The sequence below is a fragment of the Rhodnius prolixus genome, unplaced genomic scaffold, assembly GCF_049639745.1.
Source record: "Rhodnius prolixus isolate KJV_2025 unplaced genomic scaffold, Rpr scaffold_1, whole genome shotgun sequence".
In the NCBI taxonomy this organism is placed as follows: Eukaryota; Metazoa; Arthropoda; class Insecta; order Hemiptera; family Reduviidae; genus Rhodnius; species Rhodnius prolixus.
Window position 1 is genome coordinate 15182645 of NW_027411581.1, and position 22987 is coordinate 15205631.

Consider the following 22987-nt stretch of genomic DNA (forward strand, 5'->3'; position numbering starts at 1 on the left):
CCTTTCGGTTGGGAATTCGCTTAACCCTCGGCATTACTCGTAGAAACACCTTTAACCCACCTAGAGTGAACGTTACTGGTAGGATCATGAATTTATAAAGAAAGCTATAACACGAAATTTGCGGAAGAAAATGTGGTAAATTAAAGTTGAAGATTTTGGTATGTTTGTAATCACTAATCGACGTTTAAAAAAAGTCCTAGAAGTCCAGTCGGAAACCCCTCAAAATAGCACTTTCGGTCAGCCTATTTCCTTTAAATTTGAAAATTTAAATTCAAATTTCATTTTTATTAATATTATATAGGAAGCGATTAAGTAAAATAAATAGAAATGGCAATTTTGTAGAAAGCAAAACAACTCTTTCTCAAATTTTAAAATTTCCTTCAAAAAAAAATGTCCAGATAAAAGTTTTAGATTTGGAGAAATCTCCAAAACTGAAGAATCGACTCACTGCATTGAGTTAAATTCACCATTGCAGGAAACAACCACAACATTTATGAATTGTCATAGCAACTAGAGAAAGCAAAAGAATCTAGTATATTTCTGATTAACACATCTGTCCGAGCATAAAACTATAGTTTTATTTGGGTTGAATGTAAATACGTCAATAGTGAAGACATCCTCCGCCAACTTGCTTACAGTTTTTTTAGTGAATTATAGTGCAGATGTTTGCCAAAATTTTACTGTCACCGCCAATCCTGAGAAGTGGTTTTAACTTTTGTAGGTTTGTCTGCATTTTAAATAAAATTTATATATATTCGTATATTTAAATATTCGTACACTAAAACGCCACCTCACTCACTTCGTTGGTATATTTTTTACTTTCTTCAAGAGTGAGACTCACTTTGGGTCGGCACGAAAATTCATTATTATTTATAAATAAAACTGTCCAGGTTGACCGACTAAAGTTGCACGGAAAAAGATAACAATGAAAAACAATCAATTTGTACAATTTTCTATTTCTTTTTCTAATAACCAAGAAGTACGCTATTCTCTTGTAAAGTTTTTAAAACTATGATTCGTTAAACAAAATAAAACCTATTAGGGCATAGCAAGCAATTTTGATAAAATTTTAGTTTCCGCAAATAGGATTAGATTTCAAGCATAATTTGTTTAAGAGTTGTCTGAGAGAGAAAGAAGAAAAAAAAGAGTTCGAGTGATATCGAAGAAGAAGAAGAAGAAGACGAAGAACTAGAAGATCGTAAAAGAATAAGGAAGGAGCTTCATGAATGGTGGTGGAAGGAAGAGTGAATCGAAGAATAAAGCAAAAACTAGTACACATAAAGAATGCATCATATAAGAGGCGGCGTTAGCTTGCTATAAAAGGAGCGCGTGTGGTCCACTTCATCGCCCGGGCCAGGGGCGCTCTAGGTCTACAGCGGTACCCCGGATAGTATAAAACATCTATTGAATTCAATATGCAAACTATCTTATTTAAATCTGTATGGAGCTTTAAATTGTAACTCGAGTACGAAGGTACATCGCCGCGGAGTCTCTCTTGCTAAAACTAGCATACAATTATTCCCTTTTTTTTCCTCCCTTTATTGTGTGGCTCTATCCGTGTTCTACCATCCCTCCCTGTACATACAGTGTCTATTTGCATGTTCAGGACTAGAAACATAGACGAGATGGTTGTTCTACGTGATAGCTGTAATGTGCATAAAAAAATAAACAGTTCTGTATTGACAAATGTTTTTTATTTTTTGTTGGCAGATGGGAAATTCTTCTACCTTAATCGGCCACCTGAAAGCGCCATTGTGGTTTCTAGATCAACTTATTGTATCACCAGGATCAAAAGGTGAGAAAATACAGCTTGAAGATTTTTGTATGCATTAATATCTAATCAATCTATTCAATCATTCTAACTAACAGCCAACCAATCAATCAATAGTACTCTTAAGTTTTTGTTAAAAAGATTTTTGTACCTTTTAGTTAGATTTTTCTTTTTGTACTGCGATTTGAACAACTTTAAGTACATCTAATGATAAATAAATATTAGGTCATTCAGAATAATTAGGCTATTTACGATTGCAATAATATCTCTGCCACTTCTTCCGGCCAAATTCTATTTTACTCATACTCAAACTAGTTGTAGACATACTTAAATTATTTTTTAACTAACCAGACATCGCCCTGACATAAACTTCATGGCAAAACTCTCAACTTAGAATTCGGAATATTCCAGAAAGCCCACGTCCACTGACACTATTATACACAACAGTTTCTACCATCCCTATTCAACATAAACTAGTCAATTGTACAGTATCAGCAATACAATGAATCTGTTACATTCAGTAAAAAAAAGGAAGACTTATGGATATCTTAGAAAGAGTAGAAATATACAATCAGAAAGCCACTCACCAAAACAATATGTGGGACCAAAATGTCAATAACTCTGATACACTATTTAAAGTCATCGTACTAAACACACCGACCCAGCTGAGCAAACCTCACTAAGCATGATTGTAACGAGCGTGTAGCATGTTCTCTACTGTTAAAAATGTTCTATTAGGGAATTTATTTATTTACGGATCATTTGTAGAACGAATAGAGAATCACATATTCATCAATATTTAACAATTACTTAATTGCAGTACGAATGCACTAGGTATGGTTCAGTTTTTCCTTCTTATGTTCTCACAACTTCCATTTTACTATTCTAAAACATAACTCACGCACAAAACATGCGTACCCCTTAAATACCTACTAGGATTCTTTAATTTTATTTCAGCATTTGTACAAAGTCGTTCACATTGAAGGATTTGTAACAACTAATTCCGTCATATTGTAGGACAGGAACTTATTTATTTACGACATATCGAAAAAATGAACGATTGTAATACTTCCACATAGGAAGGGAACATAGGAACTTGTAAACGTTAGATGTTAGAGTAATGAGCTTCCGTCTGCAGCTACTTGTAGCTCAAGCATTGGATGTTCACGCATTAATTTGAATAATGATGGATGGACGACTTTTAACTGCTAACAACTATTACATAACTTTACTGACTCACTCAAAATACCATCTCACCAATTTGGGTTTCACGTCGAAGCATTTATCAATAACATGAAGTAATAGAGAGTATCTGAACATATCGTCCATAAAATAGGAAACAGAAAGAACACAGCAGCATTATTTCTGGATTTAGCCGATGTATTTGCCAATTTTGACACGCTGGATTACTTTACAAAATTAGGTAGACTTACGTTCTCAATTACATTATTCAAATTATGTATACGATCCTATCTAAAAGAACTAACTTTCAGGTACGGAATTAACCGAAACCTAGTATAACGATGTTAGCTACTTAGAACACAATGTCATCAACAAAATTCGACAACGCAGACATTAGAAAATTGTCACCGACTTACAGAAATCAAATCCTTTAACAAATCAGTTTAAAAAAGAAAAATAAATTAAATTAAATAATTTTAAACCTATCGAAAATGTTAGCTAAAATCTTTCCACAAAGAAAGTTAAGAAATAAAGATTTAAGACAACCGAGCGATTGCTCTTAGAACCAGAAAGATCAAAGAGTGCACTAACTCGACGTTAACTCTAGTTATCGACAAATCAACACAAATCTGCCACAATCATAACCCAACTGAGACAGTTATAGCTGCTTATTAACATTAAAACACTAACAATAACGTACAAGACACAACTAAAACTTATTCTGACATACCCCAGCCAAATTTGGATGACATCAAGTAAACGACTGACCAAATTACTGAAGTTCTTACAAGAAATTATTCACTGAACGTCTCTTCGTTCATCGGAAACAAACAAATTCAAGTAATGGTTTCCAAGTTATATCCAATAAAAACACAGTATTCTAACAATACACTTGAAAGAAACTGATATAATTTGGTAACTTGGTTAGCAGTGAATGAATGGTTGTTAGAAGTCACTTCTACTTGATGCACCTGATAAGATTTCTCAACTTGTTACTTATGATTTTAATGCATCAAAAAGGTTTAGAAATCAATACCAAAAAACGATTCGCGAAAACCAAGAATTTTAATTTTGAACTTATGGTCCATTTAAAGATAAGATAAAAAAATACATCAAAAGATTTCAAAACAATTTGGGGACACAAAAACGCTAATTTAAAATCGGCGCCATCTTTAACACGTCAGTCGTGTTTCTTGATTAAAGTGATTTTTTAAGTGAATATTAGTGCGTGTTAAAGTGAAGTTCTATTATATAAATTGTGTTTAAGTTATACTTAGTGCGTGATATTGAGTTTCAGTGCGAATTGTGTTGTGAATTATTTTAAAAAGTGTCAAGTGTCAAATGCTATTGGACTGGTGATCATCTACTGAGATGCTGGTGAACTTTTATATTCTTTAAACACTTTAAAGACGTTTAGTAAATTACTTTTTGTAATGTAACGATTTCAGGTTTTTTTTTACTTTGTCTCACTCTTCCACTGTGGTAACATACTGTATGTAACAATTGTGCAGATTTTCAATATGCCGGAAATGACGGAAATAGTTGCTATAAATTCTTCTATGTGAACGTCTTTTTTATTTGTACAAATGCTGAAATAAAATTAAAGACTCCTGGTAGACATTTAAGGGATATGCATGTGCTACAAGAAGAAGTACTACAACAACAAAAAATTATGTAATTTGATGTTATGTTCTCATTTTTGGCAACTTTTTTCTCGAAATTTATTAAATCTACTCTGTTGCAAAAAAATAATCTTATAAACAAGGAAATTGCCTATATTTCAAAGAAAATTTGGGAATTTTATAGAAATATAGAAAAAATTATTAAAGTAGGGCGATTTTCAACGTTACGCGTTTTCGTGCACTTTTTGACGGACAGGTGCCCAAAAGAAGTCTAAGCTACCTAAGATTTACAGCAGTCGGAACAAATAGAACAACAATGTTAAGAAGAAGAATTGATACTGCACGAAATGGTGAAAAAAAGACAATCTCTCTTCACAAGAAGTTATTTCATAAAAAGCTTCTTAAATAAATATACAAATATTTTACAATTCAGTGTAATAGATAAGAAATAAGAAGTGACTAGTATTTTTGAAAAATATATTTAATTTTAATAAAAATAAACAAAAACTAAGCAAACAAGTAAAAATGCCGTCAAAAACATTTTAAATGGGGCATCATACAAAAAAAACAAAAACAAATACATCAGATTAAGTATCAACTGGTTTCATCAAGAGCTTAGAAACGGGCAGCAATTAAAAAAAAGAAAAAAGAAATCAACAAGCAATAATAAAATCGTAAATATCTAGACAGAAAGCTAACTACAAGAAAGTGTGTAATGTCCGGCATATTTCCTCCAGCTCTTAGAAACAAGAAAAGGTGAAGGGCATACATCCGAGAAAGGGCTAGAGGGAAGCAAATGCGGAATAAAGATCCAGGGATACAAAATAAAGATACGAGGGTCGTTTGAAAAGTTCGTGCAAAAATAAAAACTACTTAATTTTTTGGGGTAAACCTTTTTTATTTTTCAACATAGTCTCCTTTTAGGCTTATACACTTCGTCCAACGCTGCTCTAGTTTGTTGATCCCTTCCGAATAATAGGATTTGTCCAAGTCTGAAAAATAGCAATTCGTTTCTGCAATCACCTCCTCGTTTGAATAAAATCTTTTTCCCGCCAGCCATTTCTTCATATTGGGGAACAAATAGTAGTCCGAGGGAGCCAAGTCTGGAGAATAGGGGGGATGTGAAACGAGTTGGAACCCTATTTCCATTAATTTTGCGACCACAACTGCTGAGGTGTGAGCTGGTGCATTGTCGTGATGGAAAAGGACTTTTTTGTGGGCCAATCGTGGGCGTTTTTCTTGCAGCTCGGTTTTCAAACGGTCCAATAACGATGAATAATATGCACCTGTAATAGTTTTACCCTTTTCCAGATAGTCGATGAGGATTATTCCTTGCGAATCCCAAAAGACAGTCGCCATAATCTTTCCGGCCGAAGGAACGGTCTTCGCCTTTTTTGGCGCAGATTCCCCCTTGGTAACCCATTGTTTAGATTGTTCATTGGTCTCAGGAGTGTAGTGATGTATCCATGTTTCATCCACAGTGACGAAACGACGCTTAAAGTCCTGCGGATTCTTCTGGAACAGCTGCAAACCGTCCTTGCAACACTTCACACGATTTCGTTTTTGGTCAAGCGTGAGCAATCGCGGCACCCATCTTGCGGATAGCTTTGTCATGTCCAAATGTTGATGCAAAATATTATGTACCCGTTCATTCGAGATGCCCACAGCACTAGCAATCTCACGCACCTTCACTCTTCTGTCATCCATCACCATATCATGGATTTTATCAATGATTTCTGGAGTAGTAACCTCAACAGGGCGTCCAGAACGTTCAGCGTCACTTGTGCCCATATGGCCACTCCGAAAATTTTGAAACCACTTATAAACTGTTCTAATCGAAGGTGCAGAGTCACCATAATGTTTATCAAGCTTCTCTTTAGTCTCCTGAGGCGTTTTGCCTTTCATAAAGTAGTGTTTAATCAACACACGAAATTCTTTTTCGTCCATTTTTTGTAAATCACTCGACTTCCTCGATTCAAACGAATGCCAAACACAAAGAAATAGACCGATCTGGTTGAAACTTTGTGTGTGTTCTTCCAAGAGATGCTACTAACTAAACATAACCTCGATACGCGCCAGTGGTGCTATCTCTCTGACTGTGCATGGACTTTTCAAACGACCCTCGTAGAAGGGAATATTAAATCAAAATGTATGAAATATTAAATGTATAAGGAAGTACATTAACATTGCGTTAACTTTTTGTGGTGATAGATTTAATAAGGCATTTAATAATATATGCTAAGTTAATTAGTACTATAAATATAGTATATTTATATATTATCGTTTTGGATTTTTTAAAAAGTTAATAATTTTTAGAAATAAAAGAATCGCTCTCCTAAATATATTTTCTAGAAATCAACTGTTAACGCACTGAATTTTTTTCCCCCCAAAAGTAGAATTGATCGAAAAAGGAAGTTGGTTTCGGGTTTGTACCCGAATTCACAAAATTAAACGGGAGTATAAAACCAATTGGCGGAGTAGAACAATCTGGGCGACACTAGCGCTCATAAGTTGAAGTTGACCATTATCTGAGAGAATTACAAATTACATAATATTTAGAGTCCTTTAACAAAGAAATACTAACTTTGTAAAATTATTTATCAATTTAACAGGAAGATACCCTTAAAAAAATGGATAGATTATGTGAAAACAATAATAGAATAGTTAACATTCTGAGTGACAAGAAAGTAAGCCTAACAATAACCATTAGGTTATCCATGAAATAGTTATGAATATAACTATTGTATAGAAAAGCAAACATTAATATAGATAACGTTAACAATTCTGCAAGAATAATAAATACCAATGAGATTTACGGGTCAATAGATGATTCCTACCTTGTTTAGAGATACCATTAAAAAGACTGGCACTGAATGGATCACCATAACAGAACAGTTCACGTAATTTGTTAGCACTTATTAAATACTAACAAGTACAATACTAAAAACAACAATGATTAATTTAAAATATATACAAAATTACTTTAAAAATGACTGTCTTTTCTAGTAAAAAGTAGTAAGAAACTATAACCGACGACACTATTAGGTTAAAAATGGCTACCGGTCAAAACAACTGGTGATTAAAACAGAAGGCAGAAGTAAGCAATGTGACCAACTTAACATTAGCAATAAATTGTTTTAATCAGTCAACACTATATGAAGTAGCATGCATGTCTAGCCGAACTTATCCACATCAAATAAACCTTTTACGTAGAATTAACTTTACCTCTAAGTTTTCTATTTCAAAGATTGCTAACTGGAATTTCTTTAAAGGAAAATTTCATCTTAACAAAACAGAGTAATTATTTATTAAACTTGAGCTTATTATTTATTTCTTTTACTGTTTTCGCTCACCCTTAACAAAATTAAATACTATTAAATTGTCTTAGTTTTCTGTTTTCCCCGTCAAAACTAAAATGATTCATTTTAAATTTTAAACAAAATGATAAAATACTCTTTCATCTATATCTGATATTTGTAACCTTCTAGGAAAATTAATTTTAAGGGTACTTTCGGAAGAATTACTTAAGTGCCACTTTATTAAATGGATTTCTCTTCTTTTTTCTACTATTTTTAATTCAGAAAGTGGAAGCGCTGCTACTAATCCACTTTTCTGTTCCTTGAAATTAAAGAGGGATATTTAAAAAGTGCCAGCTATTCAGTAGTTGCCGTTAGCGGACGCTTTACTATTGTATTTTTAGTTTCCAGATAAAATCACCACGTTAATTCCCGCAGTAGAGCCAAAATCCCAGCGTAAGTGGCTAGCCCACTTGTTCCAAAGCCCAAATCTCCTGGCGCAGCATGTCTTAGGTAATAGGCTTAGGAATAATGAGGCAAACAGATGTATTTGTCACGGTAAAAGAAGTTGTTGATGTAAATAAACTTGATGCAAAGGAACTTGATGAAAATAAAAAAGAACCAAGCACGCAAATTCCTCCATATGAAATATTTCTGTCGTTCTAGTTCAAAACAGACAAGCAAAGTCCTCTTTGATATTTCTATCAGCAACAGAAGAGTATGTTCAGTGCATTCCATTCTGTACGATAAGAAAAATAGAGTTTTGCATAAAAGGAGTAAGGAGCCAAAAAGAGAAAAAAAGAAACTTTTGTAAGCTACGGGTATCGCTGCAAGAGAAAGAGAAGGATAAACAAGTCGAGGGCCATCTGGAGTTCAGCTAGCTGCTGGTACCTGGTACCCCCGGAACGCAAAAGCCCAAGCCTCACTGAGTATTGAAGTGTTTTGTTTTTGTTATTTTCTAAGCAAAAAGCTCAGATAAAGTGGTCAGATGATGGAGCTCAGGTCTGCACTGAGTGTTTGTCCATCACACTGACCAACGTCAGACTGAAGACGGTCCACATTTTTTAAGAGATTTCTCGTAAATTTACTTTTTATTGCAAATTTAATTCTCATCTTTTATTAGGTAATTACATGTTTAGATCCGATGGTGAATGTACATATATCAGGGACCTGGTATGCAGCATGAAAATAAAAATAAGTTAATTCATGATACATATATTTATTGCGACGAGAGGCCACAACGGCTCCAAGTTAAATATAAAAAAGAGAACCGGCTGCAAGAAGAGAGTCCTTTGATTTACAAATCAGGCAGAAATCTAACGTTCCACATTTGAGTTTAATGAAATAAATCTAAAGTAAAATAAATAAATGAAAAACTACTCTGTGCTAAAGAAAGAAATAGTTACCTTGGAAACAACATTCGTGAAGATCTTACTGAATTATAAAGAAAAGTGAAATTCCGACGGAATCATCAAAAGAACTGACTTTATCAAACCGCAATCACTTGTGCTTTTTGCAACAAGCTGTGTTTTAAGACTTTAAAACTGAGCTGGAAAGAAGTGTAGTGTTTAAAATGATTTTTATTCTAATGGAGAAAAAAACCTTCAACGCGCAATTTGTTTGCTCCTTATCTATTAGACAAGTTGTAAATTTAACAACACGAAGGTCTGAATCTTTCTAAAGCAATTTCTCTAATTCTAATCATTAAAAAATTTAATGACAAATTTCCTATGAACGTAAAATTTGAATTAAAAAATCCGACAGAGAGACGGGCTGTAGATAGATTCTTTGCAAGACAAAGAGGATTGTTGTGGCTGCGCCAAAGAAGTCATCATAACCTCTACAGCTTAACGCTCAAAATAATCAGATTTTCAATCTCGTGCTTTCATTCTGCCAAAGCCTAAACCACTTTTTTGGGGGAAAATGTTTCAATTAAAAGTTTTAAGGAATTTAGAAGGAAGTGATTAGCATACTGGATGCTCCCACCCGAAGTTCCCGGGTTTGAATCCAGCTGCCTTACGAGTTTCTCTCCCTAGGAGCTTCTTACAGCTCTCGAGCTCCGGACGCCAATGATCTCAGTTGTAAGAAAATAGAATTTACGTTTAATGGAAATAAGTATGACTTTAGAGAAAATTTCTAACACCTAAGAAAATTCGGACTTCTAATTAGCTTATTTTTTTCATTTTTGGAAATTTTAACTATGTTTTTATCGCTCCATAATTTTGCTCCGTAAAAACAGTTGCATCATTCTTTAGAAGAGTACGTACAGTACTATCCAGTTCCAGAGAATGTGATTCACATAGGATAGTCATTTAAGTGGGAAAATTTGGTGGGAAAATTAAAGAAAAATCTTATAGTTATTTTTGAGAAAATTGTGAAGAAAGGAAAAACTGTATTTCAGGAAAGTTGCACTTCTTAGTCGATGGATTTGGCCGAAACATTAGGAACAAAAGCATCATTTATTTCAGCAATGTAGTTTTTGAGATGTTCTACTCACACTTTTTTTGGACTAAGAGAACTTTAAACAAAAATTTCTTGTGAAACATCAAAACTTTAAAAAAATCATGTAAACTTTCACTTAAGTGATAAAAACTCAAATATCTATCTATTCTTTCAAGTTACAATTAAATATTTTTATATTACGAGTTTCACGTTAGAGTTCATCATGGAAAACCTGATTGATTTTAGGCCGTACGTTCGAACCAAAGGCGAAAAATAATGGTTAAAAAAACAAAAGTTTCGAGTTTTCTGCCATTATTTTCTCTTTTTTAGACATCTCACACACGAACTAACTCACATCACTTAAATTTTAAAAGATATGGAGGGATCCCAGTCTAATTAAAACTCAATTTCCCTTGGGAAAAATATCCATGAAAAACTCCTAATACTTTCTTTTATAAGAATCTTAACTATTAATTAAATAATTTAAAAAATAAATAATTCTATTAATTCAAATTTTACATTTTTTTCCAGTCGAAAGAGAAGAATGAAACAAAAAAGAAGATGAGCGAAGAAGATGAAATATAACAATTAATAGAACCACAAAATTAATAATAAATTGATAATTAATAGCTTAAAAATTATTAAAAGCATGAAAAGTCATTTAATAATTTAAGATTAAGATGTAATAAAACTGTCAAGTTATGTGAACTATAATGATCGGAGAGAATTATTCAGTTAGGTAATCTTATAAGTTTAATTAAAAAGTTGTATAATTGCCTAATTAAAAATTTTTGTATTTGTTAATTATTTTAAATTTATACTTTAATAAGGTTTAATAGCCAAATTTTGTAAGGCAGATAGTTTAAATTGTTCATTGTATTGTACTTTTTGTAGTAATAATTAGTATAGTAACTAAATTCTCGTAGCGAATAATTAGGAAATTTTAATATTTACAGGATATCCTAGACGTAATAGACATAATTACAAGAAAGTCATTGGGGTAGCCTTAAGTTTGTAAATAGTTTATTTACAGGAACCTCGACTAAATTAACTGGTGAGCATAAATAGAAGCAAAAATTTTATCAGTTTTTATTTTTGGCCTAATTAGGTAATAAAAATAAAAAATTGTTTAAAACTCGATAGGATCGCAAAGCTAAACTCAAACATTTAAAATTTGAGCATTTTCTTGAGTTACACACTTAACAAACAGAAACAACCATATATACCAGGGGTGGCCAACGTGCGGCCCGCGGGCCACTTGCGGCCCTTTTAACATTTTCCTGCGGCCCGCGCCACAAAACGGCTAATAATAAAAATCTAAATCATAAAATATTTCGAATTTGATGTTAATAAAGTTTGGTAATTTTCGCTAGTACAGTTATTGTCTCAGCGTTCAAATCTTATATTAGTAATCCGCGCTCTTTCTTTGTATGATCACTCGACTTTTAGTACGCCATTTTTACAACGACACAAAGCGTGTTGTCGTCGTCGAAGCTGCGGATTTTTCCCTTCTTCTCTAGTTATTTATTTTATGGGGATATATGAATGTGAATGCAATCGCATTATTTTTATTTCGTCTGGCTTTTAATAGAAAAAATGATGAAGGAAGATATGAAGCAATTTCATAGAAGTAATTAATGCCGTTTTTTTGTTGATTTGTTAATAAATTTCATTTTAATTAATAATCTGTATTAATTAAAATGAATAATAATTAACTAATTAAATTAATAATAGATAAAAACAATTAATAAATAAGAACCCGAAATAAATGTAAAAAGAAATATATATATGCTGCGGCCCTCGGTAATATACCAATACCCCTAAGTGGCCCTTTACAGAAAAAGATTGCCCACCCCTGATATAGACCAACAATCAAGAATTTGTTTAAACTAAGATAGATCTCAAAAGTGGTTATTTCCGTTAATCACTCGTATAGAGGATTTGAAACAATCGTAATATTTCCTGGTTACTTAGTACAGTCAAGGAAAGTAAAAATATAAATGACTTCTTTCTTATAATAATGGTTATTTTTAGAATAGAATACCAAAAATGGCAAGTTTGTAAAGGTAGAAGGAAATAAAGAAGTTAAAAGAAGAGGAACACAGAAGAGAAGTTGCCAAGATAGTACAACGAACCTACGAAGTAGTGATACTTTTAAGCTAGATGACTTAGAAGTACGTATAAGGCGATATAGGTAAATGGCGTAGGCAGACTAAAATACAGGTGGGTCGAGTCGAAACTTGTGCAAGACCTTGAGATCCGCCCCCATGTGTATGTATAATTCTTTCTAGTTTTTGTTTTTTTTGTTTTCTTAAATTGAGTAGAAAACTATTTAAACTAAATATTCTAAACTTTTGTGCAATATTTTTTTTAGAAATAACTACTTTATTAACTGATGTTTTACTTAAACAGTTTTTAAAAAACTGGTAATTATCGTAGGAATAATCATGTTATTCAATAATCACCAACTCGTTGTGCACACATAAAACATGAAAATTTATTTTTTCCACCGAGAAATAAATAAAAGTGAAATATTAATGTTCAAAAAAAATGTAGGCGTTCTCAATATATTTATCTTATCTTGATATTTAGAGTACGTTTCTATTTTTCTTTTTTTAACTTCATGTTTTCTGTTATTGAATAATTCAAAAATATTTATTATTCATAAAACATATAGGATTTTTTTTTTTAAAGTAATAACTTACTTATTTTATTTTTCTTGTAATCTAAACGTCAAAAATATGTTCGTACATTTTAATTTAATGCGCTAAGCCATTTAATGATTTTAAAAAAGCGTTTTAAAGAGTTGAACCATTAAAATTAAAAAAAGGGGGAAAAGTGATCTAAATAAACAATATGGCTGTTTCAACTTGGAATAAATATGATTGCAATAATGAAAAATGATCAATTTCGAGTTTTTTTTTAACGGAAATATTAACTTTCAGATCTCCTCAATTTGTGAAAAAGGTTTTTGAAAATGGTGATTGAGTCTATGTATTGAGTGTATGTATTGAGTCTATGTATTGAGTGTATGTATTGAGTGTATGTAAAAGCTCAAGCTCAAAACAACAACAAAAAATCATCGGAAATTCCAATTTTTGCATTTCGTATGCTATGTATACATTCTTGGGTAACTGACAGGAAGTTAGCGATGAAAAGTGGTACTTTACAGGATAACCAACCCAATTCCCTCCACCAAAAGTGCCCTTCAAACTGAATGTTTTCTGCTTAAACATTGCCAATATTAAGTTGTAGTCACTTTAGGAGTGTGGGCTCAGTTAAAGAAAAGAAAGAAAAAAAAAAAAAATTAAAAATAGTGAAAAATTCATTCAAAAAAGTGGCATTTCCGGTGGGAAATTTTGATCGCTAAGTTACAGTCCAGCCAACTGTTGACGCCAAATCAAAATATTAAGTTTGAATGAAAAGTGAATACGGAAAGTTGGTATTACTGTACTGTAATAATCGTTCCTTATCTGAAGAGAGAAATTAATATAATGAGAATGAGAAAAAGAGAATCAAAGAATAAAACATAAACATTGCAATATAAATAATAGCACCGGTGGTAAAAGTGTTAAAGATAGAAAGACAGAATACTCCAGAGAACTGTTAAAAAATAAAATAAAAACTAAAATAAATAGTGAAAGACTAATGAAAGGCGTGGAATGTATCTTAAAGTGTATTCATGTTGAAAGAAAAGATCTGAAAGAGAGAAATGGTGGTGAAGAAGTAGAAGAAGAAGAAGAAGTAGAAGAATAGGTCGCATGTCTGGCTACTATCTTCACTCCGCCAGAACCAATCAATTAGTATAAACAAGTTTGGTATAAAAAAGAAAGAATTGAAGATAGAATGGTTGGAGAGGGAAATAAAAAGATGCGGGCACACACACTAAGAAGAGATTCTTACACACTACTAAAGACAAAACCAAAAAACCTTGGTGGACAGCATCCGCAGAGAGAGAGTACCGTTCCAAAATACATCTAGACAGGAACAGGTTAGCTGTTTCGCGTGCCACAAACTCTTAATAATGCCCACATCAGAAGATAAATTATAAATGTTCTTCTGGTATGGCTCTACTCATTACAGAATTTCGTTTAATACAATGTTTAGTATAACTTAAAAGTTTTCTTCATGTGTGCTTTAAATGGGCTTATTCAGTGCTGCCAGTGTTACTTATGTTATTGCACTACCAACCTGGTATACGTAACAATGCCAAAAAATTTAAAAAAAAGTTTTATAAAAAAGTTACAACCTGCTTAACGAGTGGGTAAGATAGCAAATTTGAAGAAATCAGAGGAAGAAGGTTTCTGAGGACATCGTGGAAAACCTAAGGAAATTCGCAGTTCTAGAAATGCTATTTTCTTCACAAAAATAAAAGGAATTGCATCCACTCATTTAATCCTCCGCACCGAAAAAGCACCAAGATTAGTCACAAGAGATTATAAAGACTAGTGTTCTGAACTGGGTGTCTACTCTAAGGATGCCCTACTTAGTTTTGGCCTATGTAGGGAGGAAGCTCTCGGTGTTGGCATTAGCTCAAGGGGTGCCAAATGTTCCAGGGTCAATCACTCCGTTCCGAAGATATCCTTACCATTAAGATCAGTTTCAGTTTCAGTGCAAGAAAGGCAGAGTTATATAGGGATCATTATGCGATATTGTATACAAGACCATCGCAGTTTCTCGCTGATCAAAGTAAATACCACGCCTCTATGTTATCAGGCGAAATGGCTGCGGATTAGAATGAAGGCCCCGTGAACATTACTCTAGAAAGAGAAGTTTGAGAGGCGCCTCTGACAAAAAAAAATTCATTTTCAAATACTAACGTCACAGAAGCTAGACCATTAAAATTTTCCTTGTTCGCTGCTTTGAAGTAACAATACAGAAAAACAAATGGACATGATGAATACGCGATTATCGTCACTTACTTTTCTAGTAGACAAACTACAAACAATAAAACAGTTTGATTACAAACAATGTATCAAAAAATTGACGCACCTGGTGCTCTCGGATTTCAGCAGGATCCACAGAGCCAATCAGATTGGAAAGATAATGCCGATACTGTTTACTTTATAGGCCTATCACTTTTGAAAAGTACCACTCTAAATCTACATCTTGAAACTGACTTCTAAGAAGTTACAAACCGCGGGATGCATCAGAAAACTTGCCGCACCCCTTGAGATATTTTTTAAAAAAAAGGAGACTACATAAAACCCACGCTATAATTAATATCCTAAGGATTATGATACCGTTTTTATTGTAAATTAATGAGGGGGTATTATATAAAACTGTAATTATTACAATAGGTCCCGGAGCTGGTGCGAAATTACAAGACTTTTATCATTTTTTTTTTAGTAATTATTTGTGATTAGAGAAACGGAATGTGACGCCTCTCTGGTCCCACCCACTATTTCGAGCCGAACACTGGGGAGGGACTAAGTTGGTCCCAAAATCACTTCTCCGATTGAGTGACTCATACAATGTGCAAGTTCAGCACTATTATTCTCTGTCTGTGCCATATATGGACTTGCTAAAATCCGTGGCAATTTAAATACAGCTACTGTCATTGGCCGATTTTGTTTCTTCTTTTCATTTTAGTAAAAAAGAAAAAGTTAATTGGCTTTTTAGTCTATTTATCAATAAATTACTACTTTCAACCTCCTTTTTCTATTCAAGTTATTTATCAACAATAACCAGGGGTAAATATATACAATACAAAATTATCCAGATTATTATCAATCGCAGGAACAAACCTAATTTGTACATTCTAAAACTCCTCCGAAGCGGAAATATCGTGCAGATTTTCGATTTGATTTTTCTACGGAGATATCAGTTTCGAGATATTCATTTGCCCGAAAATGGGGTTTTTACAAAATTGAAAGCATTTCGTATAATTTGGCATTTCGAGTCTGAACCACCGTGGGCGCTAGTGGTAAGCTTTTAGAATGAAATAAAAAAAAATGCATCTATCTAGAAACGTCATTTTACTTCACTGTATCGATTTTTCAGTATTTTACTCTAAAAAAAAAACTATCTATTTTTGAAAATGTGTTTAGGTCCGCAGAGCTGGATAATATGGCTGATTTTATCCGCCATAGCTCACATGTTTATTGTACCCCTGCCTAGGGATCATTCATATTTCGAAGTAAGATCAGTTAGGTGTAAAGAATTTGACTTCAATCACGTTTCCGTCTCATATTACACTTGCTTACAGAGCAAATTTAGTAAATATTGGTCAGTTAGCAACTGCAGTACCAGCCGGTAACATAATATGAAGTAAAATTCTGTACACTAAGCTGATTATTACACCTCTGATAATGGAGGTAAGTCCGAAACCGGTCAGGGATACAATGCAGCATGAAAAAATCAACGATATCCATTGATTTACTTTAAAGTTCGTACGCTCTTTGCACATATCCTATACCTATTTATTGTAACGTTTTCCCAGACTACTTAGGGAAATGCCTGGAGAAGTGATGAGTAATTCTTTCTCTTGGAAGTGGTACATAAGTAATTGTTTGATAATGAGTAAATACGTAACTAAAATAATAAATTTGAAGGTAATTCGATTGTCCGAAAGGGCCACTTTGCAGATTACGTGATTAGCGACTTAATCGCTCAAAATATTTTTAACAAAAATTTTATCATGTAAATTACGGTAAGAGAAAGTTAAAATACGTGTCCTTAATTTTCACATAATCCACCAATTTTATACTGCAAGCGTAATAAATCATTTAATTATTATTAATGCAGTAGGAGTCTAATGGCTGTAACACTTCAATATTTCATTTGTGATAGAATTGCTTTTCTTTTTTTTCTTTTTTTTTAAAGAAAACAATAGAAATATGAATTCAATCATTTCCTCACAGTGATTTGTGTACCAGTGAATCAGCTGAAGTAATTGCTCCAATCAGGAGCCAAGACTCCTAGCCAGCAAAAAAAGAGCGTACTTCTCGCCTAGAACTACGACAAGCGTTGCCTAACAATGGACAACAAAACAAGGCAAGCTTTTATAAATACCTCCTCATAGTGGGCCTACATAATTTGGAAAACAACTAACTTTTAGAGTTGATTCATAGTTTGAGTAAAATTCGTGAATTAGAATTTTGAAACTGTGGAGAGAGAAAAAGTGTGGATATTCATCTCACTCACTCTCTCTCTCTTTCTCTCTGTTTCACACACACACACACATTTACGCTCAATTTTCAGAATTAAGTTTTTAAAAATTTACGCTGATTGTAAACAGTTTAGGATCGATTTCACCAAGAGAATCAACTGCTAATTGCATACCAAGTGATCACAATTCTGGTACATCTTAGAAGCAAGGTCCCCTTGGACTGTTATAATCAATACTCCGATTTCAATAAAAAGATCAAGTGATTTTGTCAAGGAAACGTTTAGCCAATCACTCTTCAATGAAAAAACTTTGAAATATTTGAAATATTCTCATTGTGAACACGCTAAAAAGTAATTCAAGTCATTAAAGTTTAATCTAATTTGTTCGAGAGGCCTAATTGCAATTCCTAATCGGCTCAGTTAGTAGGGAAAAATAACGGATCAAAATAAAAGAATTCACTACCTAAATTGGAATCGATTTCATTTTTTTTTTTTCTTTTTTTGTATTTTTAATTAGAACGTAAATATTTAAAAATTTGAAGACGATTTGGAAGATTTGTCCAATATTATAAAATGAATGGCTATCACTTTATTCACTTCCCTTTAACTAACAATTTCTTCTTCTTTTAAAAAATTGTTCGTAAAAGAACTGTTTAATTTAGAATTTCAAAGGCTTAAAAAGACTTGGAATCACTTCACGAAGTGACAACACAAAATGGGACAAAAACCTCGCGTATTTTGAAATATGTGTAAATATAAAGATTTGTTAATTTATTACTTATTCTAGTAAAAAAATATTAAACAATGTACAAATCTACTTGAAAACGTTTTGTGATCTTTTGTATTATTATTGTAAATAAACGCAAAGTTTAGTCAAAATTTCTACTTTTATTTAATTTATTTCCTTAGAAAACTTTCAGCTTATATTTCTAGCAAAAGCTGATAACTCTAATTGAAGTTCTTACTGTAAGAAATGTGCAAGAAAGAGGGATTGGCTAGGAAAGCATATCCTGGGCCTGCATCCTGCAACTGGCTACATTTAATGCGTATTTGTTCTGGCACAAGCAATGAATTGGGCCCACTGCATTAGTCCCAGCTCTTTCTTTCATTATCTATTGTAAGCATTCAATTTTGCTATATAGCAAGTGCAAGACATAGTACAGCATTTTAAACTTTGTTTCAACAAGCAGCCTAAACGAGAGGTCCTCAAATGCACAAGCACAGTACGGCTTCTTCTGTCAATCATAAGCTCAAACAGACACCGTCAGCTCCAAGACCTCTTGGATATCAATCACACTGCTTTCAGTGATATCCAAGAATGCGTCCTGGGAATATATAAAGATTACAATGTTGAAATTACTTCGTTCTAGCGAGAGTTTAACAGCAACACTAACCGCTAACCATCAAAGTAAAACGAGAGATTAGACTGTACCATTCATTTCCTCTTTTAAAGAGTTTAATCTGGGGAGGCTTATATTGTAGCATGATCGTTCAGCAAGTGTTTAAAAAACACGATCACGAAGCCCAGATAAGTGGAAGGCCTAGCAAAATTTATTGCAGTTGGAAGAGAACAATCAAACTATTGCTTCCATAAAATCACAGAGTTAAGATAAGTATAATAACTTTAACAACTGTTAATAAAATCAATAAGCAACGATAATAGTCAAATGAAGTTTGTGGATAAAGACGAAGATCCAAGTGTACTGAATAGGCAGCAAAGGTAACAAAAGAGGTGGTTTCAAGTTCCGTCCATGAAAGGTGATGAAACAGACACAGATTAAAACAATTGGTTTTAATGGAGAATGAAAGACATTAATTTCTCAATTGTAGAAGGTCAAAACTTTAGGAGATGAGGAATTAAGCAATAGATTCAGAAGCTGTAAATATTCTTGTTTCTGCAAGTAATATACCCTTTATCTTAGTAATAAACAAATTTAACTAACGATTACAGTCAATTATTTATTTCTGAAGTTTTACTAAAGAATGACAGCGTTTACATAAACCAGCATGCTCAATTCAACCATACGATTAAGTGCGAAAGGAAGCGCAAAAATCGGCCGGAAATGCTTAGTTTTCCCCTATAAGATCATAGCAATACACCCATTTTGATCTGAACATCAATAATAGTATGAATACAGATACCAAATTTTAAAAGACAAAGACATCAAGTGTCTACTATCGACGAGTTAGCTAAGCCAATCGCACAATATATTGTTATTTTTTCTGTAACCTAGATAAACCTCAGTGTAATTTTGATTGTTCTTATAACCTACTGTAAGTAGTAGGAAGTTGTACGTTCTAGGCCACTTTTCAAAAACTAAGTCCAGCCATCTCCTTTGTTTAGCATCGTCTCTGACTGGACACATAACAATTCAAACTTCTATTATTGCAGTCTTAATAAAATATAAATGTTTAATTGAATTAAGATTCAATAAATGTTTTAATTTTTTTCCATGTATTATTTAGACACACTCTAGAAATTTATATTTGGATGCAATTAATTAAATGTCTCATAACAATGTGAAACCTTTTCATCGAATAATATGTAAGAGAGATTTGAAACTGGTATTAGCGCTATATAAAATTGTTCCACCTTTAAAGAAGCTCAGTTTAGTAAAATGGCGGTAGAGTGGAAAGACATTTCAGCGAGTGATAATTATATTAGGTTTATTTCAACATACCCAACCATCACGCTGGCCGATTTGGATTTTGTGCTAATTTATATCAATCTTTACAGTGACTTAAAATCTTTAGAACGGTATTCTAAAGAATATACTGCTATATCAGCTAATAAACATTATAAAAATTGTGCTTGGTCAAATACAAAACAAAAAGACGGCCCTGATACATATGCTTATTTTAACATTGCTTCTTTAGCCTACCGCATTAATAAAGAATTAAATGAGCTGTTCCAAGAAAGAGTAGTGGGAGGTAAATGTAGTTGATGAGAAGTTGTGTGATTTACCAGTTTGTGGTTATATCTCAAGATGGCAAGTGGTATAAGATTGCAGCTTACAACCGGCTTCTCGCTCAACACTCGCAATTCAAAACGTACAACACTTCCTACTACTACTGTAATATAACAAAAAACAAAAATCAATGAAGAAAAATCTCAAATCAATAGAGCTTTTATCCAAGTTCTTTCTAATAAGTCTTTTCGAGAGTTTATCTAACTCAAAGAACACAGTACTGCACCAATTTAAGCTTTATGCAAAATATACTGCATGAGCACATCAAATCCACAATGTAGTACACACAAAACGGAAGAGAAACTCGAGTTTTTGTTATAAAAATTAAAAATTGTTTAAATTTATAAAAGCACTTATTTTGTAAATAAAAAAAAAGTTGCTATATTTTAAAATTTTATCAAGGGTAGAATTTATTAATATTTTTTCCCAGACAATATTGATATATATAGTAATAACAAAAACTAAAACAATATTTTCCAGAAAAAAAAAAGAAAATTAAAAACTAAAAAACTAAAAAATAAAAACAAAATATAAATTATAATTTTTATTATTAATTCTTTTGTAAAAACAGAGAGAAAGTAAAACAATGGAATTAGTTTGCTGCTTGTTGGATATTTTTACCTCGATTGTTCTTTTGTCATGGACAATATAAGTCTTCTTGTAGTCTTCTCAAATAAGTTTTTTTGATTTTTCAATTAGTTATTATCAATTAATTTCTATTTACAATAACATTTTATCATGTACAAAAAACAAAAATAATAAAAAAATATTGTTTTGTAACTATCACCGTAAAATACTGACATTAAAAAAAAAAAAAAAAAAAAAAGCTTGTTTTTAAAAAATAAAATAAAAGTTAAAAATAAATAATGGGGGTCACATCCATCAATTGCGATTCATTTAATTCCCCCTAAATTAATCGTCTGCACTCATTACGACCTTTTCAAGTCTAAGAAATCCTAGAATCTCTTTCCCTTTTGTATAGTATTTGTACCTAACTTTACGACTCTTAAAGGGCTATAATACATATACATATCTTTTTATTGTGATAGTTACAAATTAAACAAAATACAAAATTAAAAAATGTTTTTGTCCTGGATCACAAAATAAAAGTAAAAAACAAAAATTAAACAAAAAATAAATAAAAATATTTAATTTAAAGATTTACAATCCCATGTCTAATATAGACTTTATCTTTTTCAATTTATTTATATACTTAGCAAATAAATAATTATATATATATATATACGTATATAAATATTTATATATATGTTCATCTCTAGATAGAAAACAAAAACAAAAACAAAATATTGAACACAAAATAAATTGAAAAAAAAAAATTTAGTAAATTTTTCAAACAAAACAAAATACTTGGTTTGAAGGCGCTTTATTTATAGACTCTATACCCTTCATTAGTCCTTAATTAATTTAAATTAATAATTATATACCTTTTTTTTTATCCAATTGTTTTAACATATATATTACAAAAATTAGTTTAGTTTGTTTATTCTTTACACTTATAGCTTGTACAGCTCTGTACAAATTAATCATAAAAAAAAGACGGATTCGCTAAAGGCGAGGAATGTTTTTTTAATAAGTTAATTTATAGACTTGGGGGGAAAAAAATTAAATTAAATTGTAATTTTTTTAAAAAATCCCTCAGAATCCTTGACTAAATAAAAAATAATAATTGTTATGATAAATGAGATGGAAAAAATTCTAGGGAAAAAAGAGAAATCAGTACTGGAATGTGCATGCTAAAATTCCTAGAGTAGTTAGGGCCACTGAGAAATATTTTTGTAATGCAATTGAATAAAAAATTAAATCTTTATTTCTAGGTCAGGGTAACCTAATCAAATTAATTATCTATTAATTAAAACCTGCTTAAGGATAGGGGGCAAAAACAATCAACATGCATGCATTCCTTAAAATTACTGAAAACAAAGAAAAATTAAAAAATTAAAAAAATTCTTTGTACTCCTAAAAAAAAAGGTAAGTCTCTCAATTTTTCTTTTTTGATTTCGTACAATTCTAAGTCACCTCTCTTTTCAGCTACTCAAACGCAATAATATTTGAAGGTTTAAGAGTATGAATTTTTTGGACGGTATTTCTGAAAGAGTTCTTTTTGATGACATTCTGAGACGGTCTAATTACTGATTTTTGAAAAACTATGGTGAACCTTAAATTGTGAAGATTTAGACAGAAAAAGATTTTTAAAATCTAATAAAACTGGGGGAAAAAAAACCTATTTAAATCTACACAAATTTGTGTGGATTTTGAATTTAAAGAAATCAGTGGAGAAACTTTAAAGAAATCTTCAGGCAAGGAGCTCTTTTCTGGGGCCGGAAGTCTAATCAGAACAGTGAGGAATTCAGATTGTCGAGTCTGGGCTCGCAGCGAAGTAGAGTGTTTAGGTAAATGCGGAGATGTATTTATTTATTTTTATTATTATTATTATTATTATTATTATTATTATTATTATTATTATTGTTCTTTAGTGCGCGTCAACAATCTGAAGACATTGGCGCCCGGAGCTTTTTTTTCAGTGCACTGACAGCCAATTGACTCTCGGTTACAGACAACACTGCCCACCACCGG

The 22987-nt window shown here is 32.1% G+C and overlaps 2 protein-coding genes across 3 annotated transcripts in view; one reads left to right on the top strand and one right to left on the bottom strand.

Annotated features, from left to right (window-relative positions):
- The window catches only part of LOC141447168 (uncharacterized), a 77184-nt gene extending 58882 nt beyond the window's left edge, over positions 1-18302 (top strand). The window contains exons 4-6 of one of the 2 annotated variants that reach the window (XM_074114455.1): positions 1711-1795; positions 10845-11052; positions 11270-18302. The gene's annotated coding sequence lies outside the window, so the exon portion shown is untranslated. Of the gene's footprint in view, positions 1-1710; positions 1796-10844 lie in introns of both variants that reach the window. The other variant, XM_074114453.1, reaches the window with a different exon arrangement.
- The window catches only part of bs (serum response factor blistered), a 253182-nt gene that overhangs the window by 155133 nt on the left and 75062 nt on the right, over positions 1-22987 (bottom strand). The gene's annotated exons all lie outside the window — the stretch shown is intronic.